Source organism: Canis lupus, chromosome 4 (assembly GCF_048164855.1).
Source record: "Canis lupus baileyi chromosome 4, mCanLup2.hap1, whole genome shotgun sequence".
Taxonomy (NCBI): Eukaryota; Metazoa; Chordata; class Mammalia; order Carnivora; family Canidae; genus Canis; species Canis lupus.
This window is the reverse complement of record NC_132841.1, coordinates 78,281,030-78,297,489: the sequence shown is the minus strand read 5'-3', so window position 1 is coordinate 78,297,489 and position 16,460 is coordinate 78,281,030.

Here is a 16,460-nt window from a genome sequence, read left to right as displayed (position 1 = left end):
TTTTGTTTGTTTATTCACTTGTTTTGTTATTTAGATCCCACATATGAGTGAAATCATGGTGCTTGTCCCTCTCAGTCTGACCTATTTCACTTAGCATGATACCATTTATGTTCTCTAGGTTCATTCATGCAGTCGCAAATGGCAAGATATCATCCTTTTCTATGACTATGTAGTATTATAAGTATGTATTCACAGGGTGTGTGTTAAATATAAATATAAATATAAATATAAATATAAATATAAATATAAATATAAATAAATATATATTTATCTGTGTATTTTACATTTTCCTTATCTATTCATCTATGGATGGACACTTAGATTGCTTCCATATCTTCACTATTGTAAATAGTGCTTCATTCAACATAGGTATGTGCATATCTTTTCAGAATATTATTTCCATCTTCTTTGGATAAATACGAATAGTACAGTTATTGGATTCTATGGTATTTCTAGCTATAATCTTTTGAGGAAACTCCATACTGTTTTCTACAGTAGTTGTGCCGATTTACATTTCTATCAACAGTTCACAAGGGTTCCTCTTTTACCACGTGTTTGCTGACACTTGGTATTTCTTGTCTTCTTTATTTTTGCCTTTCTGACAGGTGCAAGGTGATATCTCAGTGTGGTTTTGATTTGCATTTCTCTGATAATGAGTGATGTTGAACATCTTTTCATCTGCTTGCTCACCATCTCTATGCCTTCTTTGGGATAATGTCTATTCAGATCCTCTTCCCATTTTTTAATAGGATTGTTTGTTTTTTGGTGTTTAGTTATAAAAATTATTTATATATTTTGGATATTAACATCTTATTGTATATATTGTTTGCAAATATCTTTTCTGAGAATAAATTTTAATTCTCATTTTTTAAACAATGACATCATAAGAAATCTTAGAACAGTTAATCGTGGTTTAGCAGGTGATGGTGTTGTTGCTCTCTCAGTGCCATACCCAGGAAAGAAGCCTCTAATTAAAAATCACACAGAACACTGAGACTGTATAGCTCCTTATTTTAAAAACACAAAGAAGACTAAAACTTAGAAAGCTTGTTCATAATGTCAATGAAAAGATATTGGCTGCCTAGCATTATACTGTGACCAGCCACAGGTTGGTTCATCTGGCATCTGAGTGGTAAATTTAATCCTGCTTTACTTGATAACAATCTCCTTTTCCTCTGATAGGCTTCATCTTAGAAGGTATGGTTGAAGGTAAATTGTTGCATTTATGACTGACAACCATTTCAGTTGCATCTGAAACAATTGGATAATATCCATTAACCTTAAATTATAAACTGAAAAGATTTAGAGTCATGGTTCTTTTCTGTGGAGAACCCTAGAACTTTGTGAAAAGGAACCTTTCCTTTCATAACCATTCTTGAACTCTAAAAATCAAGGTGTTTGAATACTGTATCATTTTAATAAAACAAATACTAATGTCTTAGTGGGGAAAGGTAAAACAAAGAGAGACAACTGAAAGCAATGTTAAGAATGTTAAAAATTTCCTTCATTAACTAGACTTGTTGTGGTGGCTATTTTGCAATATATACAAATATTAGATCATTATGTGGTACACCTAAAACAATACAATGTTGCATTTCAATAATTTCTCAATAAAAATAAATAAATAAATAAACAAACAAACAAACAAACAAAAAAAACAGACAAATTCCCCTGTTGAATGAATGGCAAACTTTTCTCATATATAAATGATTCATTAGTTCTTTTATTGATGCTTACTAAAATAAGGAGTACCAGAGCCATGGCAAATTTCTGTTTCTACTTGTTGTAAGAAAGTATCTGTGAACTTTCACACTGAAGAAGCATATAAATGCATGCAAGCATGCATACATGCATACAAATCTTCACTTACAAGGCTCCTTTATTTATAGGTTCAGTAGAATTTATAACTTGTGGAATATAAGAAAAGTTCACAAACATTCTTCTTTACTAAAAAAAAAGTAAACTACACATGTCAGATTAAACTTCTTTGCAAGATGATAATCTGTAAAGAATTTATAAAACCCAAAGAAGTATATATAAATTTTGTTGATGTAAAATAGAATGCATGTTTCAGAGAAATCAAATGAGTGTATGAAAATGATAGTATCAGGTCAAAGTATTTATATTTCATAGATCTCTGTCATTAAAATTTCAATCTTGCTTAAATTATATCGATAAAAAGATGACTAAGTCAATACTAATATATAAATAATTTTGGTCAATACCAGAGGATATATTGTTTGATTTTCAAGAAAAATCAATGTTAATTTATATTATATTAGCATTATTACTATAATTAACAATAAAATATATTATGTATGGAGAAATATACAAAATCACTTAGATTTATAAAGAAAGAAAAAAATATATTTTTATTTTATTTATATATTCACAAGAGACACAGAATATTTATGTATTCACAGAGAGAGGCAGAAACATAGGCAGAGGTAAAAGCAGGGTCCTCACATGAGCCTGATGTGGGATGTGACTCCAGGGCCCTGGGATCACAACCTGAGCCAAAGGCAAACACTCAACCACTGAGCCACCCAGGTGCTCCAGAAAAAAATTTTTCTAAAGAGTAAATATACAAAATGATTTACTTAGAGACGAAGAATCAATAAGCCTAGTAGAAAGCAAACAAAATGATTAAATATAGAATAAAGTAGGAAAGTACAAAACAAAAAATGTTATGATCACACTAATTACGAGTTCAATGTGAACAAAAACAAATACCACTGTTTAGAAACAATTATATTAATAAATAGTAAAATAATTATAATTATTCATAGACCAAAAATAATGTTTTTCTCTATATTTTGTAAGGGACTTACAAAGGTTTCATATTGGTTTTCCATTTGACTATGGTGGAACTATATTTTACTCAAAATCAGACTAATGTTGACAATCTACAGGGTTCAAAAAAGATGAAAAGGCTTCCAGAAATATTATTTCATAGTATGGAAATGAGAATAGAGCCATTTGTGTTCAAATATTTGAATTTTTAATACGGAGCTCTACTTTTGCTAGAAAATTTCTCATATCTAGAAAACTGTAGAAGATGGAGTAGATGATATTAAGCTAAGAAAAATATAAGGTAGACCCTATGAATTAACTTGTCTATTTGATACAATCATATTGATGTGGTAAAGGTCATTTTATTCTGAATTATCTCTCAAAATTTAACTCATCTTGTGGTTTCTCTTTGTTAGAGGACACTGGCCAAAACCTAACGTTCATACACTAGAAAATAGCCCATAGTGTTAATAGATTGTTTTATGCACTATAATTATGAAGGTAATTCCAGTGAGTTAAACTATAGTTGTTAAATTATCTACATAATCAAATGTTAAAATATTCTATTAATTTTTCCTAATTAACAGCAGAGAGAGAAAGAAAAGGAGAGAGCAAAAGAAATCAAATTAAAATCCTTTAAACATAATATGGGACTTGTAAAATCCATAAGAAGAAAATTGTTTATTTTACTCAAAAATACTGTGCACTAAAAAACATTTCCAAGGTTTCTAATTTTCTAACTCTTTAATACTTAAGAAAGTATTTGGTATTTCTTAATCTCTCCAACATGGAGAGATTAAAAAGACACCTAATATGTTTTATGGTTTTGTTATAAAAATCAAGGGATTACCCAAAATAAAATCACTCAAAAATTAACTAATGGAAAATAAGATAAATGCAGGGATATGATAAAATAAACTGCTCCAGGGAAGCTAATGGGTAATTTTAAAGTTTATTCCATGAAAAATAAACTATAGATGTCAGAAAAGAATTTGTGATAAAAGGAACTCCAAAAGATGGACATAGAAGGAGATCTCTTTAACATGATAAGCTAAACATTATCCAGATATTTCACTAAATACAGTTTTTTTTTTATCATCCGTGACATCAGTGAAGTTTTGTTTGTATTATTTCTTCTTGAATCATTCGTGAAACTATTGGCCCATTTTTTCCTAATTCTTCAATGATTTAAGAGAAAGAACTGTATTTATATTAAAGCAATTATCTTTATGGATGTCATATAAGTTTATATAATGGATCATCAAAGTTTACACATGAATTTGCTTAACTAAATATTTTCCTTTATGAATTCTGGATTTAAGATAATGTTTTAAAATGTGAAAGGATATCTAGCTATATTTGTATTTAGTACATTAATTATCAAAAGTTCACAAACAGTTTAACTCTCTAGTTTTGTGGAAACAAATTTAAACAAAATATTAGCTTACATTTTTTTTTAAACTCCTCTTGATAGTTGTTGCCTTCAGAAAGTACCAATTCTCTGCTCCATCAACACTGTCTTAGAGGCTCCTGCCTACAAACGGATGGGTAAATCAGCCCTAGTCTATGGTTGTGTTAGCAGATGCATTTGTCTTATATTAAAATACTAATCCAGGGCACCCGGGTGGCTGAGTGGTTGAGGGTGTGCCTTTGGCTCAGGTCAGGATCCCAGGGTCCTGGGATTGAGTCTCGCATCTGGCTCCCTGAGAGGAGCCTGCTTCTCCCTCTGCCTGTGTCTCTGCCTCTCTCTGTGTCTCTCATGAATAAATAAATAGAATCTTTAAAAAAAAAAATACTCATCCAGATTAGTTTCTGTCTTCAATGAAAGTGACATTTAAACTCCATGTTATTCCTCCTTTTATTTTTCAAATTGTACAAATGGAGGTTTTAATTAATAAGCGCTCCCTGGGAGACTACAGTAGAAATGCTTATTTTCCCAGGAGAGGGTGGGCTTCAGCTTTACATGTATGGGAATAAAAGGTCTGTTAGGTATCCATGGCTTTGGCCTGGAAAGGTGAAGAATTTGAAGAACTGAGTACTGAAACCCTCCACTTGAGGTCAATTTAGCATTATTGAACTTCAAGTGGAATATGTAAGCATTTTAGAAATTTAGTTTTAAAGCTAATGACAAAAATATTAGTTTTCAAAAAAATAGACATTTGTTAGTCTTTTGATAATAAATTTAGCAGTATTACATAGACTTGAACTAATTATATTTCCTTTTTTTAAAGATTTTGTTTATTTGACATACAATAGACAGAAAATTTATTTGACAAATGTAATCATCCATGCTTATCCACATTTTGCTATATATATGTGTGTGTGTATATATATATATATATATATATATATATATATATATAGAGAGAGAGAGAGAGAGAGAGAGAGAGAGAGGGGTGGGAGAGGAGCACAAGCTGGGGGAGATGCAGCAGGAGAAGGAGAAGCAGGCTCTTCACTGATCCGGGAACCTGATGTGGGGCTCAATCTCAGGACCCTGAGATCATGACGCCAGCTGAGGCAGATACTTAACTGAGTTACCCAAGTGCTCCCAAATTGAACTATTTCTATTTCTTTGCAAAATTATAAAGCGTAACTCTCCATATTTTCCCCAAATTACATCACCCACTATACCAGAATGTTTGCACATCACTGAAATCATACCTATCTTCCCTACATTTCTCACGTTGCTATAATTTCTTTGAAACTTCTTCTTCCTAATGTATGAATAGTGACACACTTATCTACACATATCTGACATTATTTAAGAAATATATTCCCAATATTCAGACAGCCTAGATTTTCTTTCCTTTGAATTTTTTATTTTTCTTATTTATGCCACAAATCTTAACACTTGGTTTAAAATAGTCTTGCATTTTCACAAAATTATTTAATAGAGACATTTTTCTCTTTCCCAAACTGATTAAAAAATGTTCTTGAGCTCATACTATGCCATATTTGTAAATGTAAATTCATAGCAAATATTCATTGTACGTACTGAATAATTTAGATTAAAAGATGAATAAATATATGTAGGGACATATGGTAGTGGTTACATATTTTTGAAAAATGTTTTAAAGGATATATTTACTTGAAATATTTTGTCCCTAACATTACTGTCTCACCTTTATTTAGGCACATATAATTTGGAAGTGTAGAATGATTACTTTATAAAAACAAAATTTTTAGGGGTGCCTGGGTGGTTTAGTTAGTTAATCATCTGCCTTTGGCTCAGGTCATGATCCTGGACTGAGTCCTGCATTTGGTTCCCACCTCAGCGGGGAGTCTGCTTCGCCCCCTCCCTCTACCCACCCCCACACTGGTAATGCTACCTCTTACTCTCTCTTTTAAATAGATAAATAAAATATTTTTTTAAAGTTTTGACTATTACTATTCTGCTTCTATTCTAAAATATCACACTAGTTAAGTTTTGGAGTTTAACAAAAAGTGTTAGTGTTTGAATGTTATTACTTTATTTCTCCTTTAATCAGGCCTATATTTAAGCCTCCAATTGCCAATATTTATAATTCGTTTTTTTTTTAAATAAAACCAGTATTCAGTATTTGACAAACGAAATTCATAGCTTTGCAAAGTATCTCTATGACCATATTTTACTCATAATTTTGCATCATATTAAAAAAAAGAAAACTGGGTCTTCTGTATTATGCTTAAATTTCTATGTATAGAATCACTGGAATAAAGGATTTGTATGAGTTTATATTTTGATAAAATTTATCAAATTGTTTTTCCCAGAGAATAAGAGAGTTATATTTCTAGCATATGTAAACATCCTGTTTATCCACATTCTTGCTACCATATTATGCTATATTTTTATATTAATTATGGGTCTGATAAGTGAAAAAGGAATGCTTCCTTTAAAATCCATATGTGATCCCATGCTAATCTCATAGTTTTCATAGTTTAAATCACTTACTTTTATTTATCTTTCTCTAATCAAAATAAATTATTCTCAATTCTTATGTGTCATGTTCTCTCAAGCCCTCATAGATAACTATTATGACTCCCAAACCCAACTGAATAAGAATAGTCTTTCAGCTATGATAAATATGTATGTATTTATTTTTCTGAAGTTGCATTTAAGATATTTTCTCTTTGGTTTTTATTAATTTTATTATTATTGTTATATTTAGTTCTAGAAATTTTCTTTGATTTTAATATTTTTTAATTCTTTGCCAAAATCACTTTAAGCATACTTATCTGAAATCATTGAAGAATATCTGGGTCGTTTGAAATCTTCATGGGTCTATTTCTACTGCTTTTTAACATTGTCAGCCAATAAAGTCATATCTTCATTTGTATTCTTTTATAAAAAAATTAAATTTCAAACATATATTAACTTAATGGAAATAGAGTCTTTGAATATGGTTGTTTTTTTTAGATATATTTATTTTTAATTTTTGAATTGGAGATGTGCAAACCAGATAATCAAATTTCAAGGAGAGATTGTTTCTTCACTCAGAACAAAAAATCACTTTAAAAATGATGATGAAATACAGACTTTTTCAGTAATAAAAAGGTTGAATGATTCTGTCACCAACAGATCCTAAGTATGTATCATGTATCCTGATTATAAATATGTAAACAAAACTCTAGATTAGTAAAGCTTACGAAGATAGAGGCAGTAAGAATGCACGCAATTTTATCAAGTCCAATCCAACAACATATGAAAATGACACTCATTATGACCAAGTAGGGTTTAGCAGAGAAATGAAGAGAAAGCAATATAATTTACCATATAAATAAGTCTAAAGATAAATTGAGAAAGAAAATTTTGTGTATTATTTCAATACACAGAAAGTTTATTTGACAAATGTAATCATTTAGCAACAATAGTAAGATTTTAGTAAAGTAGAAATAGAAAGAGTAGTATTGTCAACCTTTTGCAACAGCCAAGAAAAATCTATGCTCATAAACTACTAACAAGAATGTAGATTGGTAAGACATATTGGAAAATAAGTTGATAATTTCTTAAAAACCTAAGTATGTATCTATTATATGTTCTAGAAATTTTACTTGAGTATTTACTCAGGATAAATGAAGGTATAGGTTCATTAAAAATTGTACATTAGTGTTGATAGAAGCTTTATTTGTAATGAGCAAGACTGGAATTAACAAATGGCCATCAAGGGATGAGTGGATAAACAAATTTGGAATATTCATGCAACAGACTACTATTAAACAATGCAAAGAAAAGCATTATTGGTACATGTTGCAGTATGGATCAATTTCAATATAGTTATGGTTCATGAAAGATGATGGGCAAAAAGTAGTACCTGCTATAAGCTTCTAATTGTATAAAATGTAGGAAATTCTAGGGGTATGGTTGGGAAAGATTACAAAATGGTGCTACAAAATATCTGGGAATGGTTTAGATCTTGATTGTGGTTATGGTTTTAAGGGTTTATACCTATGTCCAGAGTCACAAAAGTATACTTAAAATATATGCACTCTTCTTTAATTATATTGCAATAAATATGGTGAACAATAAAAAATAAACATATCTGTACTGCTGATGTGTAACATTGAGCTTCTAAGTGCTGGTCTTAGAAATAATGTCTGATACGTGAAAATTCTATATTGTTTTATAATAAAATGTTATTTTATCAGATCTATGTCACAAATATTTATTTTACCATGTTGAAGTTGTTATTCCCTGAGGACCAGTGAACCTTCACCAAATAAAGATCCATATATATAAAATGCAAGTATATTTCAGAGAGTTATAAAAAACATATGGCTCATTAGTTCTTTAATAATGGGATCGACAAATGCCATCTCTTTATTGCCAAATAGAAAAAAAGGGGGGCTTATTTCGATTGAATACTACGACTCATTATATGGAAAGAACATGGGTTAGAAGGTTATTAAAGTAGAAAGAAAAATAGTTTAAAAGGGGAAGAAAACAAGTTATGATTACAATAGTAAAAATGAATGGAAAACAAGAACTAGACCCACAAATGCATATACAATCACAAAAATATCCAGCCTCATAAAGAAAGGAAATTCACAGAACTGCACAAACAATACCTCACCAATGTATGCAAAGAAGAAAACAATAGAAAGTTGTTTGGGCCCTCCATAGGTGCCCATCAGGATTCAAGAGCTAGACTTTTTTAAAGCCAGGTTTTGTTATCACAACTACCTCAATTATAATTGAGGATTATAATTGTAATTATTTTCCCTGTGAGCCATGAATATCTTCCTCTCCTTATGTTTGCATTGTTTAGCAAACAGTAAGTTTGCAGTTAACTTAAATTTTAGGAGATCTAATATCTAATCACCAGACAGAGAAAAATATTATGTTTTAAACTATTAAAAATTTCAGATTTTTCTCCATATAGCAACTGCTTTTATCCCGATTTTTGTTTGTACGTGTATATCTACATGTATATATGATTATGTATAGCATATGTGTTTGTGTTTGCATTTGCAAGTAAATATACATATGCATGCATGTTTCATTAATTTTGATTTTACCCATAAATAATTTAAAAAGTCAGTGCTAAAGTAAGAAGATCCTTAAAGTTTACCTTATTCAACTGGGAAATTAGAGTATTTTTGTGTGTTTGTGTCTGTGTGCTGTTTCATTTTTTAAAACGTGGTGTGTATATGTTTTACTGACAAATAATAGAACTGTGATTATATCTTAGATCTACTGCACATAACTCTTCTGTGCCTGAGACTTTTATGGATTCATTCCCTCTCTCTCACCTTCTCTGTCTCAAAATTAATATACAGAGTTTTTCTAGGTTAAGTTCAAGCTGCTTTAAGTCACAAATTGTTTTTCGCTTCTTATATTTACCGATTTCTATTTTAAATAACATATATTTTAAACAGTAAATGAAAAAAAGTTGCATAGATCACTTGGTTGAGACACTCTTTTAAAATATTATATTTAAAGGTTTTCTATGGAAGCAAGATCTTGTAAAACTCTTTCCTGTTTTGAAAGTCTTCTAATCCATTGATATGAAAAACGATGCAGTTTAAACTCAAATCAAGTGTCACTTCCTCTGTGAATTATTTTTGCCATCAAGCTGAGATAAAAAATACTATTTCTTTGTACTTTCATCCTTATATCAATTATTGTCATATTACAAAGGCATGTGTCTCTGACCCATTATATCAAAAGCTCCTTCAGAGCAGGGTCTGTCAACATGATGCTTAAATCACTTGAGGCAAAGAGAAATTTTTGATGAAAGAATCCATAAACGAAGGAATATATGGGTAAATGACATTCTCTCAAGTCACTTACACTATTTGTTTTCTTTCTCCCCAAAGGATGGAAGAATGTTGCATACAGTTGTGCTTTGCTTGGAACTGTTATTAGGTTCAGGTGCATATCAAATATAAAGCATTCAGGTTTAAAAATTACTAATGGGAGGAACAATAATTACTAAGTAATTCTTTTTTTTTTTTTTTTCTGGGCAAGATTTTGATAGGAGATATTCTAAATTTCTTTAAATACATCTATACCAAGGTCACTTGGATGACACGGTTGGCTAAGTGTCTGCTTTTGGCGCAGTCATGAGTCCTGGGATGGAGGGCTCCTGGCTCAGGGGGGAGCTGGATTGTCCCCCTGCCTCTGTCTCTACTGCACCCTACTGGTGCTCTTTCTCACTTGTGATCTCTCTCTTTCTCTCAAATAAGGAAGTAAGTAAGTAAATAAATAAATAAATAAAATCTTTGAAAAAATAAATATATCTATACTCATGTTTATTGAAATGTTAGTTTAGTAAAGTTAAGATTCAGAAATTCTCCTTATGCATATCCCCACAAAAATAACTTTGATATTGTTATATATCATATAATATTATGTATTATATTTTATGTATTCTATCCTATATATTTGATTGTTAAAATATTGTATGGCTATTAAAATATTGTATGATATGAGGGAAAAACATAATATATGATATGTTGTATCATTATATGCAATGTATCATATGCTGTATATCATAAAAATTTTATTAAAAATCATATTCCATGACAGTGGTGAGAATGACAACCTTCTCTAGTTCCTGATCTTTGAGAAGAAGCTGTTAAACCTTCACCATTATGGGGTATAATGTTAGCTGTAGGCTTTTTATATATGGCCTTAATCATATTAAAGTACATTCCTTTTGTATCCAATTTGTTGAGATTGTTTATAATGAAAGGCTATGAATTTTGTCAAATGCTTTTTTTGCAAATATTGAGATGATTATATGATTTTTATATTTCATTCTATGAATGTAGCTTATCCATTCACTGATTTGTGTATTTTGAACTATCCTTAGATCCAGGGATAAATCTCACTTGACCATGGTGTATGATTATTTTAATGTACTGTTGAATTTGGTTTGCTAATATTTTGCTAAGAAGTTTTGCATCTATATTCATCAGGGATATTGGTTTATAATTTTTTCTTGTAGCGTCCTTATGTGGCTGGGGTATCAGGCTAATGCTGGCCTCATAAAATAAATTTGGGAGTGTTTATCCCTCTTCAAATTTTTGGAAGAGTTTGAGAGAGATTGGCAATAATTCTTCAAATGTTTGATAGAATTCAGCATGGAAGCCATCTGCTCCTGGGTTTTTCTGTTGGGAGATTTTTACTTACCAATTCAATCTGCCTACTTGTTATTGGACTGTTCACATTTTCTGTTTCTTCATGATTCCTTAGTGTCTTAAAGCTATTTAGTTAGCTAATAATTCTCCTATTTTTTTTTTGTCTAGTCTGGGCTGAGACTGTAGATATAATCCTATTTATTCATATATCTGCAAAAAGTTGAAAGTTTTACTGGTGAATGGGTTGTTCCAGATGGTCACTTTCACATATTGGGCAACGGCAAGCTTTCTACTGAAGTGATGGAGGTGACTGTGATATATCACAGACCATTTGGGACTGATTCACATACCAGTAGAGTTATAAGGCATGAAAGCAAAATCTGAAAAGCCTCTTATATGCTCTGGATTGGTACAATGTCATTTATGCTATATTATGTGGGTCAAACCAAATAACGAAGCAAGCTTGGATTCAAAGGGTGAGAAAATAGATACTACTTCTTGATGAAAAGAGATGCAAGTTCTCTCCATTTTGAAATCTATTACATTTTACCTCCATATTTTTCTAATTCTTGATTATCTTTTTCAACTTCAATATCTGCTCTTGGCCCCTTTAATGTCACAAAACATTAGATATTCCTCTGACTTATTTGAACTCTAAATCACCTCTAAGCCCAGCTCTGGAGGGTGTTACAATTCTCCACTTTGTTGTTAATAAGAATCTCCTGCTGCCAGCACCATGGGCCAAAAGACCCCCATTACTTAGATTAGACCATTTATTATATTAAAGAGGGATATTTGAACTTAAGTGTGATTTTTTTCCAGGCTTTTTTGCTTGCAATATCATGAAGGGAGTGAACAATGTTTAGATCCTTTTGGAATAATATGGCAAGCAAGTTTCATGAAGGTATTTATTTTTATCTCCACTTATGTAAGTGCAGAAATAAAATAGGTACCCTTCCCTATTCTAGGAAAACTAGACGAAAGAAAGAAGAAAGAAAAGAAAGAAGAAGAAAGAAAGAAAGAAAGAAAGAAGAAAGAAAGAAAGAAAGAAAGAAGAAAGAAAGAAAGAAAGAAAGAAAGAAAGAAAGAAAGAAAGAAAGAAAGAAAGACGCTTGCATTCTTATTTAACACATTAAACTACCTCTCCAACAAGTATAAAATTGACACTTGCTTTCTGTAAAATAAATATCATGTTACTTGTTATTATTGGGTTTTGTTGTTTTTGTCGTTGTTCTGATTTGTTAGTATCATTAATGTGTTTGTGTATCCAGAAGTAAAGGTATAACTGTTTATCTAAGTCAACTATTACTTCTTAGGTCATTTCCCAAAGAGCTTTCTTCCCAGTTATTATATTTTCTTAATAAATGCAAATTAAGTAATTATCTAGTTAAATTTTGACTAGACATTATTCATTTGAGAAATTGTTGTTTTATAGTGCAAAGGAAGCATTTTTTCCACCTTTGGCACTTTACAATAAACTCATTCTGATCTAAATTGATTGCTGTGGGATTATCTTGGAGTCATTAAAATATTGCTGTATTGACATTCACTAATGTCTTTAATTAGCAATTTCAAATTCCAGTGTTTGGCATTAAATATGAACCGACATAATTTATTATATCCCTATAGCTGTTTATTCAGTTTTGTTTGTTTATCCATTGAGTATATTAAACACTTATTTGACGTGCTCTGTGTTAAAGAGTCAATGCTTATAGTATATTCAGATTAGCTTGTTCACCTTTATAATAAAGATAAGGTTGAGATTCTGAACCTAGAATAAGGTAAAATATACATCTTTATTGAATTTTATTCCTTATAATTTTTGAACAAAATATTGAATTTGTCATAAGTGTAAAAGATTCACACTCACACACAAAGCGAGACTCACTCTTCAAAAGCCAGAGGGTTTTGTTCTGAGAGTTGAATTTGGAATCCATGAACACATTATAAGGTTATTCTCAACTGACTTGGCCATTTTTCTTTTGGGTAAATGTCATATTCACAGCGTTGCTTCTAAATTCTTCTAAAGGAAAAGCCTGAAAAAGAAGGAGTCAGTGACAAAAGTAGAAAAGTAAAAGCCCACCAGTGTTAATCAACAATAGGACATCATTAGGGTAATGGAATGAATGCCTTCTCTCCTTCCATATCCTCCTTTTCAGGCAATAATGTAAATTAGAGGCCACACACTTTAGATTAGTGTTGAATGTGTATCTCCACAACAATGCCCCCCTCACTTTTAGATTGGTCATATTCCCTCTGTCAATCAGCTCCCTTGATAGAAAACAAGTAAAACAACGTTAATCACATATTTGTTGTGAGAAATTGACAAAATAAGGCCCTCAGAGCAATATATATATACAGTTGGATATATACAGTTGGTGTTCATTTCATATAGCTTCCTTCTTTATATTCTGTGTGCTTCCCAGCTAGAATGTCTGATCTCCCTACAATATCAGAACTTCATTTACAAAAAAATGTAGCCATTCTTTAAAAAAAAATAGATATTAAATAAAGCCCTGAGTATTTTAGTATATGATTATAGGGAATTTTCACAGGTTATTATTTTATGTGTCACTCAGCTATAGATTTAATTTGGATATTTTAAAATGTATTTCTTAATGAATGAGTATAACCTGGAAAACATTTGAACTCTGAAATGAAACTTGGGTAAAAGGCCACATGGTTTACAATCATCCAGGATTTTCATTCTTAACTAGGGTCCTTTCCCATTGTTTCTTCTGCTTGGAACATTCTTCAAGATATTTTCACTACTGCCTCCTCATTATTTAAGGTTTTAGTTTCCTGACCACACTACTAAAGAAAAATTCCTCATCAGTCATTCTTCATCACATAACATTATATACTTATTCTTAGCACTCATAAGATGAAGGAACTATCTCATTTGTTTATGTATGGATGATTAATATCGGTCTTTTAAAAAAATGTGTAAATTCATGAAGGCCAAAATACCTATTTTCCTTTGTCATCCTTATATCTTCTGTGTCCAAAATAAGGTTTGATAAATCATATTCACTTAATATGTATTAATGTATATTAACTGATGAACCAGTGAGAGTTTTCTAGACTTTAATCTTTCTACTTCTATATTCCCTCTGGTTGTTAGTGTCAATGTAATATTGATATGTCTGTATAGATCTGTGTGCAATTTATTTTGGAACCTGAATTGGCAACGAACTATAACTTGTCTGTGCCCAACAATGAAAATATCCCTTATCGTTCTGGGCCTATTGAGGGTCCCTAAATAGAGTGTAAGGAGTTCAGTTCTAAATGAGAAATAATATGGTGCAGCATCAGACACCAACCACTTCACTTGCTGAAAAGGAAAGAATATATCCTATTTTCAGGTAAATTTTAATGTATAAAATAGAACATTTTGAAAGTTTAAAAATTGAGGATTGTACTTTTTAGAAGGTCAACTTCAATATGCATGATAAAGCATCTATATTCAAACTTCATTTTTATGCCTGTAGCTTTGGATATTAAATGGATTGATACTTTTGAAAAGGAACTCCTACAGCTATTTTAGTTCTCTGTCCCATTACACTTCATCTTCTTGCTGCTTAGTTTTGAGCTCAAAATTTGATACAGGCTCTTCTTGTATGAATATTAGAGGATCTAATAATTATAGTTTAATAAAATGAAACTCAAGGGTAAGATTCATCAACTGGAGAAATGTAAGATTTTTTTTCATGCAATTTAATAACATCAAATGGCCTCTATAATCATTTCCATATAAAGCATCAAAAATGACTTAACTGGGCTCATGTAGGTAGTTAAAAATATGCTTAGACAGATTATATGGAAGTGTGTCAATTTTATTTAAATTACATTTTATTATTCTTTTCATAATTATTTATATATTTATAAATCCTGTTTATAAATATTCTATATATAGTAAAAAATAGATGTCCTTTTGACACTTAGTATTTAACTTTAGACATAAAAACTTTGAAATAGCTGAAAGGGATATTGATGTGCCCTATACACACAGATTTAGGACTGGCAATACCCAATCTTGTGAGGCATAATCATTAATGTTTCATTAGAGAACTTCAAAATAGAGATGCTAAAAATATATGCATAAAGTTTCACTAGGGAAATCACTACATGTACACATATGAAGTATTATTGAAGTAACTCTGAACACATACAAACTTGGAGAAGTAAAGATTCAAATGTGGTCACTCCAGTTATGGCCTTTGGTAGGAGAAATTGACTTTCCATTAACCTTATTAGTACAAGGGATTCTCAGTCAGAATGTTAAAAAGATACTTTTACTGACAATGTTAGGAGAAAAGGTACTTCCAATTGAATTTGAAATTAGATGAGGTGATACAAGTAGAAAAAGGTAAATCCCAAGAATTACAATGAGTTAGCTGTTTCTAGTACCAGTTTGCCCAGATATGAACAGTTTAACTTTGAGAAAGTGAAAGTAATTCACTGAGGCTTACTTTCTCACCCTTAAACTGGAAAGAGCACTATTTTCACCTAAACAATAAGATAAGATAATAATATTCATAAGGATATAGATAAATATTCTAAAGTGTTATTCAATATTTCGTTTTCAGCAATATACTGGAGGTCTTATCTAGTGAAATAAGGAATCAAAAATAAAGTTACACAGATGGGAAGGAAAATTAAAATGCTCAATTTTTCAGACAACTTAGTTGTATAAATAAATAATTCACCAAACAATTTGAGATAATGAGTAAATAAGTGAATTAAGGCTGACAGATATAAATAAATATACAAAAACAAAACAAAAATCTCTGTATTTCTAAACACTAACAATGATGTGGGAGTGAATTCATAGGTATATTAGGAAAAGAAAATAAAACACCAGCAACATAGTTCATGAAAGGTGTAAACAACTCCAGTAAAATAAGAAGTACATTCTTGAAAAAAAAAAATCAATTGAGATATCTGATGTTAACTGATTATAGAACTCAGTATTACAAAGATGTAGATTCACTCAATTAAATTACAGATACAATGAAATATCTCTGAAAATTCCAGCAGAATTTTTGTGGAAAACGACAAGCTGATTCTAAAATTTATATTGGAATACAAAATATTGAAAATAG